Genomic DNA, 14,347 nt, shown 5'->3' with positions numbered 1-14,347 from the left:
CACAGAACCAATAATAAAAAAATTTGAATCCCATCACTGTAATGTATATAAGTATATACATTGCAAGAGCCATGGTGGCGCAGTGGTTACAATGCAGTATTGCAGGTTGACTCTGCCTACAGCTACGAGTTTGATCCTGACCAGCTTAAGGTTGACTCAGCCTTCCATCCTTCTGAGGTGGGTAAAATGAGGACCCAGATTGTTGGGGGGGAAATATGCTGACTCTGTAAACCACTTAGAGAGGGTTTAGACAGTAAAAGCACTGTGAAGCAGTATATTCAGTGGTGGGATTCTGTGGGTGTGGCTTGGTGGGCGTGGCAGGGAAAAGATACCGTAAAATCTCCAGTCAGAGGCAGTATTTGCCGGTTGTCTGAATTACTCAAAATTTCCGCTGCCGGTTCTCCAGAACTGGTCAGAACCTGCTGAATACCACCTTCTGGGTATATGAGTCTAAGTGCTAGTGCTATTGCTGTTCCGTAAGTCAGATCTTAGAGCAGTATGGAAATTCAAATCATGTTAGATCTGCTAAAGATCGCAACAAAGCTCCTGTTGCAAACCATTGAGGATCTTTCCCCACTTTCCCCAATTAAAGTGCTTTCCACTCACCTTTGAGTCAGCAGAAAAGTATATCGGCATGAAATCTCCGCTCTGACTTGTTACCACATGATACTAACCTCTTTTGGCATTTATAGTGTACATGATCAATTGACACATCTGGATTTCATAGAATCGTAGAATTAGAAAGAATTAAATTAGTCCAATCCCCTGCACACTGAAAGTTTCGCCATACCATCTCTGATAGATGACTATCCAGCCTTTTTGAAAATTTCCAGTAAAGAGGAAGAAACGTCTCCACTTACTGACTCTTACTGACAAGAAGTTCTTTCTAATGTCTGAACTGCATCTAAATCCTTGAAATTTCATTCCATTTGTTCTGATCTTACTCTCTGGAGCAAGTGGAGATTAACTCCGAATCCTTGAACGCGTAAAACCTCTTCAACTATTTGAAGAAAACAATTATGTCTCCTCTCAGCCTTCTCTTCTGCAGGGTTTTTTTTAACTGATCGTTGTAGAACTTAGTTTCTAGGACTTTCACCATGTCGGTAGCTCTTCTCTGCACTTACTTCAGTTTATTAATGTCTCTTTTAAACTGGGGTTTGCAAAACTGAACTCAATATTCCAAGTGATACCTGACCAAGGTAGAGTAGATGGGATAATTATTTCCCACAATCTCTTGATGCTTTTCAAGATGTTGTTGGCCTATTTTGATGGCATGTTACATGTTGGGACATGCTGAGGTTATGATCTATACCACACCCAAATTCTTCTCACATGTGCTGCTCTGGAGCCAGATTTCCACAATCCCGCACATGTTTCTTTTGTTTTTCTTATCTACATGAATAAGTTTGTATTTATCCCTGATACTGCCCACTGTGCTAGCCTAAGCCTTTAATTTCCCCCCCCTCTCTTTCTAAAAGGGAAATAGCAGCTCACTCCCCATACCTATGCATCATCTACACATTCAGAAAGCATTTCCTAGACTCCTTCATCCTTATTGTTTATAAAAACATTGAACAGCATCAAGCTCAGAACAAGCTGTTATGACACAACACAAGATGTCTCTCCAGACAGATTTGATACCATTTGATAACTACCTTTTGACTATGATCCTTGAACCAACTGTGGATCCACCTAATGAATGAGTTGTCAAATCCTTATTTGATCTTTTTGTTAATAAGCATGCTATGAAAGGCTTTGTGAAAAGCCTTGCTGAAGGTAACATATGCTATATCCCAAACAGACTAGCAAACCATTAGCTATCAAGGAGAACATCTGCCGAGTATAACACTGTAGTAGGAATAGGATCGAGCTGGCTCTTGGATTCTGTCCAGCACTTTTAAGTTCTTCTCTGTGCTCTTCTTATATACCCCAGTATGTCAGATATGGCCTACAAAAGACAGCCCTACTTTTAAATAGCACGTGAGATATTGGGTAGAGAGCAATAATCGATTTGACCTATCTTGGGACTGAACTGAATGCTATTGGTTGAACATGTACAGCTACAGATAACCTCAACCTTTTTCTCTCTTGGACTGGAGGTGGTATAAATGGGACATGGTGGAAGAAAAATGTTGTCAGTGGACAGATATCTGCAGGCACAAATGACAAAAGCAGAATTATGCCACGGTCATGGCCCTGTCGAGGCCTGAGTCCATTGAGGAGGATGAGCCAGATCTGGGGCTAATGGAGGTGAGGGTATGGCTTTGTTGATTCCGGAGAAACATGGGGAGGACCAGGACGAGGCAATCCCGGGTCCCTCAGGCTTGGGATGACTTGACAGCAGGGAAGAATTAATTAATTAGACTGATTGATTGATTGGATTGGATTGGATTTGTCAATTGCTTACAAAATAATAGATATAAGTATAAACATGAGTAAGAATACAGGAAATAGGTATGAATAAATGGGGACAATAGGACAGAAACGGTAGGCACACACCACTTACAGACCTCTTAGGAATGGGGTGACGTTAATAGTGGATATCTCACAGGTGGACAAAAGGGAAGGAGCTTTCATTGCAGCAATGCACGGCTTCTTTCATCGTTTTGACAATCACCTTCAATCCTATGGACATCTAGCTAGGGCACGTTTGGAACAAAACTGAGTGTTAAGTGGGGACCCTCCCTCTTTCCAGATGTATTTTCTTGTCCTATCAGAACTGGCAGGAGACACATGCTGTGCATCCTGCGTATTGAAGAATGCCACTTGATGGGACCCAGGAAAAAACCCTTATCCATAGTGGTAGAATAACATCCCCCAGATTATATCAAGTCCAACACTGGTGGCCTTTCAGGTGGCGTTGAAAACCTGGCATGTCAATTGGAACATGTGGGATGCCGTGTTGATGATTGTAATGGCTTTTACATTGTCTGATAATTTACTGTGATGTTATAGTTACTTTATGTTTTTAAAGTGGCTTTCATGACCCTGAACCACGAGGTTGAAATGGATGGCTGTATAAATGGAAATAAAGCCCTTTTGTGACTTCTAAGTTAGAGTTTCCTTCAAAACCTAGCAGGAACTGCGAGTATTTCTTCTCTCCCTGTTGACAAAAGCAAAGCCTGCTCCCCTATTTGCTGCAAAATGTCAGCTTGTGCAAGAGTGGTACATTATGATACATTAAGCTTGAATATTTTAAATGACCTCTTATTTTATTGGAACTTTACTTCATTTCTCCTCCTCAAAACAAACAGCACATGGCAGGTAATCAGAGGGTAGATTTTCCTAGCTTTCCAGGTAGCTGAGCCAATTTATCATGAGGTTTTTATACCACATAGCAAAGTCTCATAACAGCTGCAGATACAACACAACTGAGCCCTGACTTTCTTTTGAGCTGGGAATGGTACTGGATTTTAACTGATCTGGTATTGTCCTCTCTTCCAGGGGTGGGATTCTACCAGTTTGCACCTATTTGCTAGAACCGGTTGTTAGCATTCTAAGCAGTTTGGAGAACCAGTTGTTAGAAGAAATTACTGGCCTAATCCTGTAAGGAAGGCAGGAAGGAAACATTCTGGTGTTGCTTACAGAAACTGCCTCTCCGTTAACCCTTATTACATTCTTGGCAGGACTAGACTTCCTGCCTTAGGAACCTCTCTGGAGTTTTTTTTCCCCCTTCTTTGCTGGTACTTTGCTTGTGTGGAGTGACCCTTCAAAGTTACAATGGCACTGAAAAAAGTGACTTATGTCCCTTTTTCACACTTACGACTGTTGCAGCATCCCCACGGTCATGCGAGGCCAGGTCGAGGAGATGCGTGCCTCGATGTGAGTTGACCATGCCCAGCCAATAACATGACCACCAAGCCATGTCCACCCAGTCACATGACCACCAAGCCACACCCACCAACTAAGCCACACCCACAGAACCAGTTGTTAAAAAATTTGAATCCCACCCCTGCTCTCTTCTGATTCCAGTCCACATCAGAGGTGGTATTCAGCAGATTCTGACCAGTTCTGGAGAACCTGTAGTGGAAAATTTGAGTAGTTTGGAGAACCGGCAAATACCACCTCTGACTGGCCCCACCCCCATCTATTCTCTGCCTCCCGAGTCCCAGCTGATCTGCTGGGTCTTCTTTTGATTCCCTGCACAGGAGGATGGAGCTGGAAAGTAGGTTAGTGGGGTGGGGAGGGAATGGAGATTTTACAGTACCCTTCCCCTGCCATGCCCCTCCAAGCCATGCCATGCCCACAAAGCCATGTTCACAGAACCGGTAGTAAAAATATGTGAATCCCACTGGTCCACTCCTTAAGTAACCTTACTACATGAATACAGGTTAGATTGGGAAGGTATTTTCACAGTTCTCACATTTACAATTCCCTCACCAAGATATCCATGTGAAAAGCATTTGCCAGTAGAGGTTTATTTTTAAAAATCCTAATACCAAACCAAACTTCTACTAGAAGTGCATACAAAATCATCTCCTAAAACCAAAGCAGACATACTTTTCTTCCCAAAGCTAATTTCATTCAAATTCCTTATCTGGCTTTACACCAGAGCTACAAGCTTACCTGCAGAGAGATTCCCCAACACCGCCTCTAACTATCATTATTAGCCTTTCTAGCATTTCTCTTAATTAAAGTTTCCCAGGGCTTATGCTTCAGGAAAGCATCACCTGTCATGGTTCACCTCAATCTTCTAACTGCAGCATTGCTTTCTAGAATCTCTTTAATTTATTCAGCACCATAAAACAGAAAAACAGAATTTATTTCTCTTTTTCTTCCCCCAACCAGCTTCCGTGTGGGCATAACCTGATTAATTCTAATGATTATGTCACGCACCAAGTGTTCAAAGATTGCACAGTGGATAAAGTTGGTTCACCATAAAATCTAAGAACAAACAGATTTTGTTTGATTTTTTTGGGGGGGGTGGAGGGAATTCTACAGAGGAGACTGTTCTGCTTCTTTAGTAAAAGCCACACCATGGTAATAAATGCACACAAGAAAATTATTGCTTTCCTTGTTGGTTTGGAGAACTTTCAGGCCACCAGGAGATAGACTATACCCGAAAACAATTCCTAAATCTAAAGAAAAAATACAGCACATGTTTCAGACTGAGTAGGAATGCTATTCTTAAGGAAAATAAAATCTATTCTTAAGGAAAATAAAATTTTACTGAGGTTTCCAATAATCCCACCTTCTTTTTTATATATGTTTTTTTATTTTTTATTTTTTTAAAAAAATCAATGTCTACATGAACAGTGTGTTGTCTGGGTACAATTATAATGATAATGATAATCACAGTAATGTTCATAAATAGTGATCACATAATAATAGCAGTATTTGCTTTTCTATTCCAGTATCCATCATCTCTTTTTTTATTTTTTAAATATATATATATAATAACTAACTCTATACCTGTGCTTCACTAGAAACTATGTGATTGGGCTTAGTTTTTGGGGAGGAAAATAGGGGGGCGGGGGATTGTGCCTCTGCCTATCAGCATCATCGGTATTCATCTGGCTAGCGTCCTGTCAGTGTGTGAGAGAGTTGAGGGCTGTTTGGAAAGTGAAACAGTATTTGCTGTGTGAGCAAGAAGAAGACAGCAAGGAGCCTGGACATGGCTTAGTTCAACTGTTCTGTACTAAAGCTGCCTGGTACTATGAAATTAAAACTGAAACTGAAACTCCTCTCCTCTGCTTGTGTTTTGCATTTGGAACAGATTTCTTTTCACCTGGGAAGGGGGAGTAGAATTCCTTAGCATCAGAGTGTGTTAATAATAATATACGAATACTAATGCTCTGATTGTCATTTCGAAAAATCCTTTCTTAGTGAGCACCTAGAAGCCAAGAGGAACATATATGCCAAATTTCAAGTTTGTAGGCTTTACGGTTCCTGAGATTTTGTGATGATGCATGAGTGGTATTTCACTTTTATATAGAGAGATAATCTTAACTTCTAATCCCACCTATTTATCAGTCTTAAGTTTCCTCCATAAATAGCTATGATAGTCAAACCAGGACAGGACACAATATATGATTGCATCTCTTGTATTTATGGCCCACTTGTATTCAGAGGGAAATGTGAATTAAAGACCCTTAACAAGTTAACTGATTTTTTTTTCTCCAAATACAACTAAAATAATATATCATGGGGTTTGTTTTTTTTAATGTAAGCTTACATTTTCCTTCAGAATGAAAACTATTACTCTCAGAGCAACGTTTCCTTTAGGCTCCAGGAGTAAAACATCACCAGCGGGTGGGATCTTTCCAAATAGATAGTGATGATTCTTTTATTACAAAGAAGATGTATCATTTCTCCTTTTTCACACTCCCTGCCCCCTTGTCTTCTAATTCCCAGTAATATCTTCTCTTTTGCCTCATTTTGCCTTACAGTTTTGAAAGAGGAATTAGTTTACATGCAATGAGTAATTCTCTTTTTTCCCCAATATTTTTATTAGGCATTTTCCCACAGTTTATAATACATAAACATTTTTACAATGTTACAACATCATCAACATTCATATTCACATATTAGATACAGTATTACTTCTGTTTCTATTATCTAACCAGGTGAACCAGACCAAATAATACTCTGATTCACCTCTATCTTTTAACTCTAGACTAGAATAAGTCTATCCATCTCCGTGCAGTCCAAAATCTTTTTTATCATTGTCCCCTCAAGTGGTATGTGATCCTGTTTCCAATGTTGGGTGTACACAATTCTAGACGCAGTTGTTACATGTAAGATGATATATTTGTCTTTTTTGGTATATTCTCCTCTTATTATTCCCAATTTTAAAAAAAGTTCTGCAATGAGTGGGACTTAGAAATCCAAATCAATTCAGTAGAGACTAAAATCCAGGAAAAGCTTCCTTAGGTCAGTGGAACACTTTGAAGAATTTGAAAGCAGAGAGTGAACCTATGGAAAGCTACAATGAACCAATAGTGGATGGACCAACAGAGGAGCTGGCACCTGGGTCTGATGAAAGCTGGAAAGTATGGAAGTCATGAATACACTGTGCATGGATACAAGTCTAGAGACGCTGAACAAATGGGGTTCTCCGGTTGCTTCTGCTCTTTGCGATTGTGGTGACTTGCAGACAACAACACATATGTACACTTGTCCTTTGTGTCCCCATCAGTGTACACTTGAGGACCTCATGGCAGCGTGACAGGACACAATTAATGTTGCTAGCTTCTGGGTAAGATCTATTTAATTTGTACATATTTTAAACTTGTATTTTATATTTTAAATTTTATGTCATATCTTATGCCTTATTTTAATTATGATGTTTGTGACACAGATAAACAAAAAGTTGAAATCACTATATTATACATTCACTCTGTGGCTACCTTTAAAGCTTCATCTTGACCCTCATATTAGAACAGGTTGATTTGAGTTTCTGTGCAAGAATTTTGTTTTAAAAATTGCTATATTACTTGATGGAATTTCTTGTGTGTATTTTATTATATTTTGTTAGGATGGCTTGTTTTGATGTTTTTTTTAATTGTGCATCATCCTGAAATGCTTTTAAGGGTAACAAAAAAAAATGACCAAAAACAGGCCTGCTAAGTTATCCAGTAGGGTAAACAATTTGAGGATGCATTTTGCTACTGATTTTATTCATTCATTCATTCATTCATTTATTTGCCATCCATTTCACCATTTCACCATGAGCCAACTCATATATCTAAATAGTTTCCCTGTACTATTTATTTGGCTGTTTTAGAGGACATTTATCATGCTTCTTAGAACTGCAAAAATCTGGACAGTGCTTGATAGCAACAAAAAATTAGAAATCGTGAAATCTCCTTTTGGCTTGTCATAGTCACCAAGATTTTTGCAAGCCAGTTCAAATAGACCTAACATTTGCCCAAGTGCCCATCATCCACATGTTTATATTTGGCAAATCAGTCTTTGAGAGTTCTTAGTGCTCTCTGAGCTCGGTTGTTTGCCTGCAGACATTTCCTTACCCAACTAGGTAACATCATCAGTGTGAATGAGTGTGGGGTTTAAACTAATCTGCCATATGTGAAATTTTTAAACTGAAAATTGCTTTGAAAATACTTTTAACATAGAAAAAGTTCCACAGTGTTTTCTGTTGCTGACTCCAAATGAGATCATCTAAGGCATCTCTTTGTGGCATTTAGAAAAAGGAATCCAAATAGAAATGTAACAATAGATAAAATTATATTTCAAAGTTGCTCCTGGGTACAACTGAATAATGCTCAGCTGTATGACTTTCAAAGCCTTCTGACAGCAGAAATGATAGTTGTCAGGCAGTCTACAACACTGACATTGTTAGGAGCCATTCTGGCTGTCCAAATGAAACTTCATCCATCACCAGCACTAAAAAAAAAAAAAAGCCAATTGTCTCAATTAGGATAAAAAGCGTCACAAATCTTCAAGGTGCAAAAAGACATTTATTTTTAGGTTTAGGTTTCAATCAAAATTATGTCGTAGTAAAAGATGAAAGGATTGGCGTGCTCTGGCATTGTGACTAAAATGAAATCTTGACATGTAACCCGATATCTGTTTTGCAGCCTGCTACAGTTGCTCAAATATAAAGAGCATGTTCCCTTTTCATCCCAGCTTTTCAAAAACCTTTAGTATACTTTTCAAGATCCTTAAAAAAAATATCAGGGGCTTCTTTATACATGGGCTCATCAGCTATGCTTTCTGAAAGGCTTATGTTGCTGTTAGGTAACATGACCTAGAAGGGAGCCAACTCTGTGGCAGTTTTGGGCTCCCATCAGTCTACATAGCCAAACTTATGGAGAGCAGCATAGGGTCTTCTCCTGACACTGAACAAGACCTGGATTCCTTTGCAATATTCAGGGGTTGTGTTTGACCTCAGGGAGGCGAGGTGGGCATGGCCAGCTCAACATCACTCATGTCAGGGGAGCCTATGGCAGCCCAGGCACTCTGCCAGCGAAAATGGGCTCTCAAGCTATGTTTCCAGCTGCAGTGGCCTCCTGCAATCCTCTGCCAGTGAAAACAGAGCTTGGGAGGGCCACACGCAGCCCTCCTGAGCTCTGTTTTTGCTGCCAGAGGCACTGTGGGCTGGTCCTTCACTAGAGCAGCCCCATGGGCCAGATCTAAGTACCCCATGGGCCACATCTGGCCCATGGGCCTGGAGTTTGACACCCGTAAAGTGGATGTGCTGAATGAAGAGGCAAGACTCAAAGACTGTAGGTAAACTGTTTGTTTAGAATCCGAAAGAGAAAAGCGGCAAAGCCGCGGCTGGCGCTGGCTTTTATAGCCAGCACCGTCCAACGTTTCAGCCACTGACAGGACTTTATTTCTCCCGCCATTGGCTGAGCCAATGAATGAAGTCTGACACCAGACTCCACTCCTAATGACCATTTATGGCAACATGACACGTTGACACATATACTTAACAACTCTCCTGCTATAAGAGATGACCAGGCTGATTCTGAGGGAGGAGTCAAGCACACCATCAGTCCTGAGTCCCTTCATGCCCACAAGAGATCTAAGTCCAACCCACCTTGAATTCCCCTGACTCTTATCTACCATTAACTGGCTCTGACCATTGGTCAGATTCCTGCAGAGAACTTTAGCATACAATAAACCTATGTATTCATTTGAATTGCCTGGACTCCTGATTTTCTGTGCTAGATATGGACAGATAAAATGTATGTTGAGGAAGGTTGTCCACCATTACCCATTCTTCCATTAAGGACCCCTTCACTGAGTTTCTGAAGAATCTTAAGGTTTTCTCAAACAGAATTTGGAAAATACTGTTCTAATACAACAAGATATTATCCTCGCCTTAAAAACTACAAAGAATGTAGTTATATGGAAATACAGGAACATTTTAGATTGTCAGCAACCAAATTGCTATCTGCAGATTAGAAATGGAGGAAAAAATACTTTTTAAATATCAAATGAACAACAATCTTGTATATATGTAGAGAGAATGATGGACATCTCTGCCAACAGCTCCAGAGAATCTCTACGTATTACATGAAGGTAGCCAGCATTTATGCCATTTATCTTGCTGTTTATAGTTTATGCTGTCAAGAGTAAAATGCTTGTTATCTGTTCTTAAAATTTTCATGGAGTGAATTTCAGCAATCTTTCATTTAACATAGAGAAAGTGCAATAATGGAATAATGGAATTGTTCTAATGATAAGGTCACTGGTACCAAAGAGGCTTCTTAAAAGAGCTTCCTAAGTAAATGTCTGAGTTATTCAAAACAGGGAGCAGAAAAAAAAACCACAAGATGTTTGGGAGACCAGTTGTGTTTGCTGTGAAATGCTAATGGAAGGCCTCAAGCGTCTGTTTTTTAATTAGCTTTCAATAATGCATACTCTGTTTCCGTGGGGATTGATAACATTTGGTAATAATACATTTGATCTCTACTGAACTTGGAAGAAACAGGCCTGGCAGGCAGAAGTACCAGAACAGCAAAGTAAACAATACAGGAATGGTCATTCCTAAACGAATTATAGAGATCTGATCTTAAGCCCTGTTCTGGATGGACATTTACATTCTTGAAATCCTGCAACCCTGATTGGGCGAGCGCACGGCACTGATTGGCCGTTTGGAATCGACCGCGATTGGCCGAGCCGATCGCGGGCGATTTGAACGGCTGTCATTGGCCGCGACGCCCGGTGCCAGATCCATATAAGCTGCCGCATACCCAGCCAGCGGGACATTCTACAATCTTAAATAAATGAGCTGATCACAAGTCACTGCCTCGCGTCTTTTGTGCGTATCAGCCGATACGACAAGCCCTTATAAAGGATTTAATTTATACCTCACAACGTTGGATCGTGTACAATCCTCTATACAGATATTCTTTGACTTACAACCATAACTGAGCCCAAAATTTCTGTTCTTAAGTGAGACATTTGTTAAGTGAGTTTAGCCCCATTTTACAATCTTTCTTGTCACGGCTGTTAGGTGAATCACTGTGATTGTTAAGTTAGTAACATGGTTGTTAAGCAGGGTGGGATTCAAAAAGGCCATGGTGGGCGTGGCCTGCTGGTACTTCCAGTAGGATTGTTTTTCACCTTCCTAAGGATCCAGAGGCTTCCCTCGGGCCTCTGGGAGGGTGATAACAACCTTTCCCGGGCTCTGGAGGCCTATTTCCAGACTTCCAGAAAGCCTGTTTTTCTCCCTCCCAGAGCTTCCACGCGGACCCTGCACTTACCTGCATCGAAAATGGGCCGCGTGGAGACTCCTGGGAGAGGCAGGGTGGGTGGGGCCATACCGGTTCAGCGAACCAGATGCAAATTTAACATCCGGTTCACCCAAACGGGTCAAAACTGGTAGAATCCCACCCCTGTTGTTAAGTGAATCTGGCTTCCCCCTTTGACTTTGCTTGTCAGAAAGTTACCAAAGGTGATCCCATGATCTCTGGGAAACACTGCAATTGTCATAAATATGAGTCCGTTGCCATGCCTCTGAATGTTGTTCACATCACCATGGGGATACTGCAATGGCCATAAGTCACTTTTTCCAGTAACTTCGAACAGTCATTAAATGAACTATTGTAAGTCAAGAGGTTAGATCAGGCTGTTCTCCATCCTTCCCAAGGTATTATACTATAATTCCCATAATCTGGGACTGTCATGGTCTAATTAATATACTGTCTATCAACGGACATCTGTTCAGAAAGACTCAGACATGAAGGAGGCTAAGATCAGAAAGTTCTGTTTGATAAATGCCCCCCTTTTTTAATCTTTTCTCAGCTGATTGGAACAGTAAGATGTGAAAGAAGTTAGAGATCAACCCCAGTACAGGTAGTCCTCAACTTATAACAGTTCATTTAGTGACCATTCAAAGTTACAACAGCACTGAAAAAAAGGACTCTTTTTCACACTTATGACCATTGCAACATCCCCATGGTCACGTGATTCATATTCAGGCGCTTGACAACTGACTCATACTTATGACAGTTGCAGTGTCCTGGAGTCACGTGATCAACTTTTGCAACCTTCTGACAAGCCATAGGTAGGAGGCCCAAATTCACTTAACTACCATGTCACTAATTTACGAACTGCAGCAATTCAGTTAACAAATGTGACAAGAAAAGTCCTAAAATGGGGTAAAATTCACTGAACAAATATCTCACTTAGCAGCATACATTTTGGGCTCAATTGTGGCCATAAGCCAAGGACTATCTGTACCATATACCACGTCATTTCTTTTATACCAGGCAGAACTGATATTAGAAGAACGAAGACCATTTTCCTTACAGGAAAATTCCCATGATCTGGAAGAATTCATTTTGTATTTTTTTGACTTGTATGGCTATGTTTGGAATAGCTATGAAAGCCCGTACAGTACAGCTTTCTTGTAGCAGATTGATTAGGAAAGTCTGCCATAAAATGCCAACGTATTTAGCTGCAACACTTGTGCACATTGGAGCACAGAAAAGGAAATATGACAAATATTTCAACTTTCTCCAAACCAGTATTGCTTTACCTCTTGAACCTTGGCATTTTGGTGGACTGGCTTTGCAAATAACATCTTACAAATAAGAGTCCATTCTAACAGATTTTCAGGACAAGCCAAGCGGCCCCTGACTGAGTGAAGATCAGATGCAAAACAGAAGCCCAGATTCTATTATTTTACCAATTAATTTAGAACACTTCAAACTGTTTTCACAAATAAAAAAAATTCCAAAGAAACTTACGACAAATGAAGTTAAAAATGGCTTGTGTGCATTAACAGTAATGACCATAATCGCAATAGAGTAGGAGTTTAAAGGAGCCATAAAGGCAGCAAACACCACCTAGGGCAGAATTCTGTGCCCACTGGGATGATAATCAAGTGGTTTTAAGAAGTTCAGATCTCAGTCTGAGTGCAGAAAGAGAAGCTGGCCGCTGAAAGTAGACTTCTGTTATTGCCCTGATCTTTTATGCTTCTTTAAATGGTACTTATCTAATGTCAGAATCCACGTCCAACCCAGGAAAGGACAAAAAAATTCAAAAAAGTATAGCAATAGCTCTTAAACTTATATACCACTTCATAGTTACACCTCTCTCTAAACAGTTTACAGATTCACTATATTGCCCCCAACAAAGTGGGTTCTCACTTTACTGACCTTGGATGGATAGAAGGCTGAATCAACCGTGAACCGGTCAGGATCCAACTGCTGACCGTCAGCAGAATTAACCGGCAATACTGCATTCTCAGCACTGCACCACCACTGAGGGGCTATCTGCTAAAATAAAGCAAGATCATACATACACTTGAAAGTACACTGAAATCAGGAAGCCGGTAATTGTGGAGTCTGCCTGGCAAGAACAAAGAATTCTTATCCAGAGGAAATATGCATGTGTAAATCTTGTAACGATCCTGGCTAATTGGAAAGCTGATAAAAGTAACATGAGTTAGACAACTGGCAGACCTCAGCTAAAAGTTAGGGATAGAGATGGCCTGCAGCAAATCAAATGTGTATTAGATAACTCCTAGGGCATTCATTAGCCAAGACTTGGGAATAGGGACAGCTAGAGACCAATAGAACAAATTGTAGAATTATTACTAAAATGTTTATTAGATGATATTTCTTATCATCTCACTTTGTCCCACCTTCTCCTTTAGTGAAAATGTATAAAACTTCCTCAATCCTTTGTTCTTGGCTCTTGGCATTTTGAACAGCAGACCTTTTCCTTGGAGTACATCAATAAAAAGCAATCAGAAAACCTGCACCTCGTGTCTGGTGTCCATCATTGGCTTCAGCACCAGGCTCAGCACCCAAATTGGGAACAACACCATGGCTCTGTGCTGTGTGCTGGAATTGGCTATGGATCTGCAAGATCCAATGTCCTTCCATCCTCCAGAAACAGCTGCAGGGAAAGCTACAGCAATGCCAAGTAATTTTGAATTAGTTATTATAGGGTTCTTTCCCCCACCATTGAGATGAATGGAAGCAGGACGTACAGTATCGTACTACAATCATAGTAGCTTTCCAAATGGAAGAATTTGTATCTTCCCATATCTGCATGAGCTAGCAGGGTGTAGGAAATGACAGAAGCTGGACATAGACATAGGTTTTTAACATTTCCTCTGGGACTCGTCTGAATTTTTTGCTGACAAAGTTAACATTTCATATATATTTTTTTGTTGTTTTATAATGCATGAAATTTGGGTCCATCATTCCTCAGGGTTCTTCACAGCTTTCTTCTCACATTATTGCTTATTATTCATTAACAGAATTGGAGCTGAAATGAATCTTGTAATGGCCTATTTGAAAGAAGGATTGCCTTCTATAAAGGAGGGCATACAGTAAGTGTTATGAAACAAGCCAGATGTGCTGGCTCTGGTTCATACATAGTTCTGCCCAGAATATCTATCTTTACATCAGTATTATTA

This window comes from Pseudonaja textilis, chromosome 1 (genome assembly GCF_049901715.1).
Source record: "Pseudonaja textilis isolate UNSWEBS1 chromosome 1, rPseTex1.2, whole genome shotgun sequence".
NCBI classification, from domain to species: Eukaryota; Metazoa; Chordata; class Lepidosauria; order Squamata; family Elapidae; genus Pseudonaja; species Pseudonaja textilis.
The sequence above is the reverse complement of the archived record's forward strand: the minus strand, read 5'-3'. Positions refer to the sequence as shown.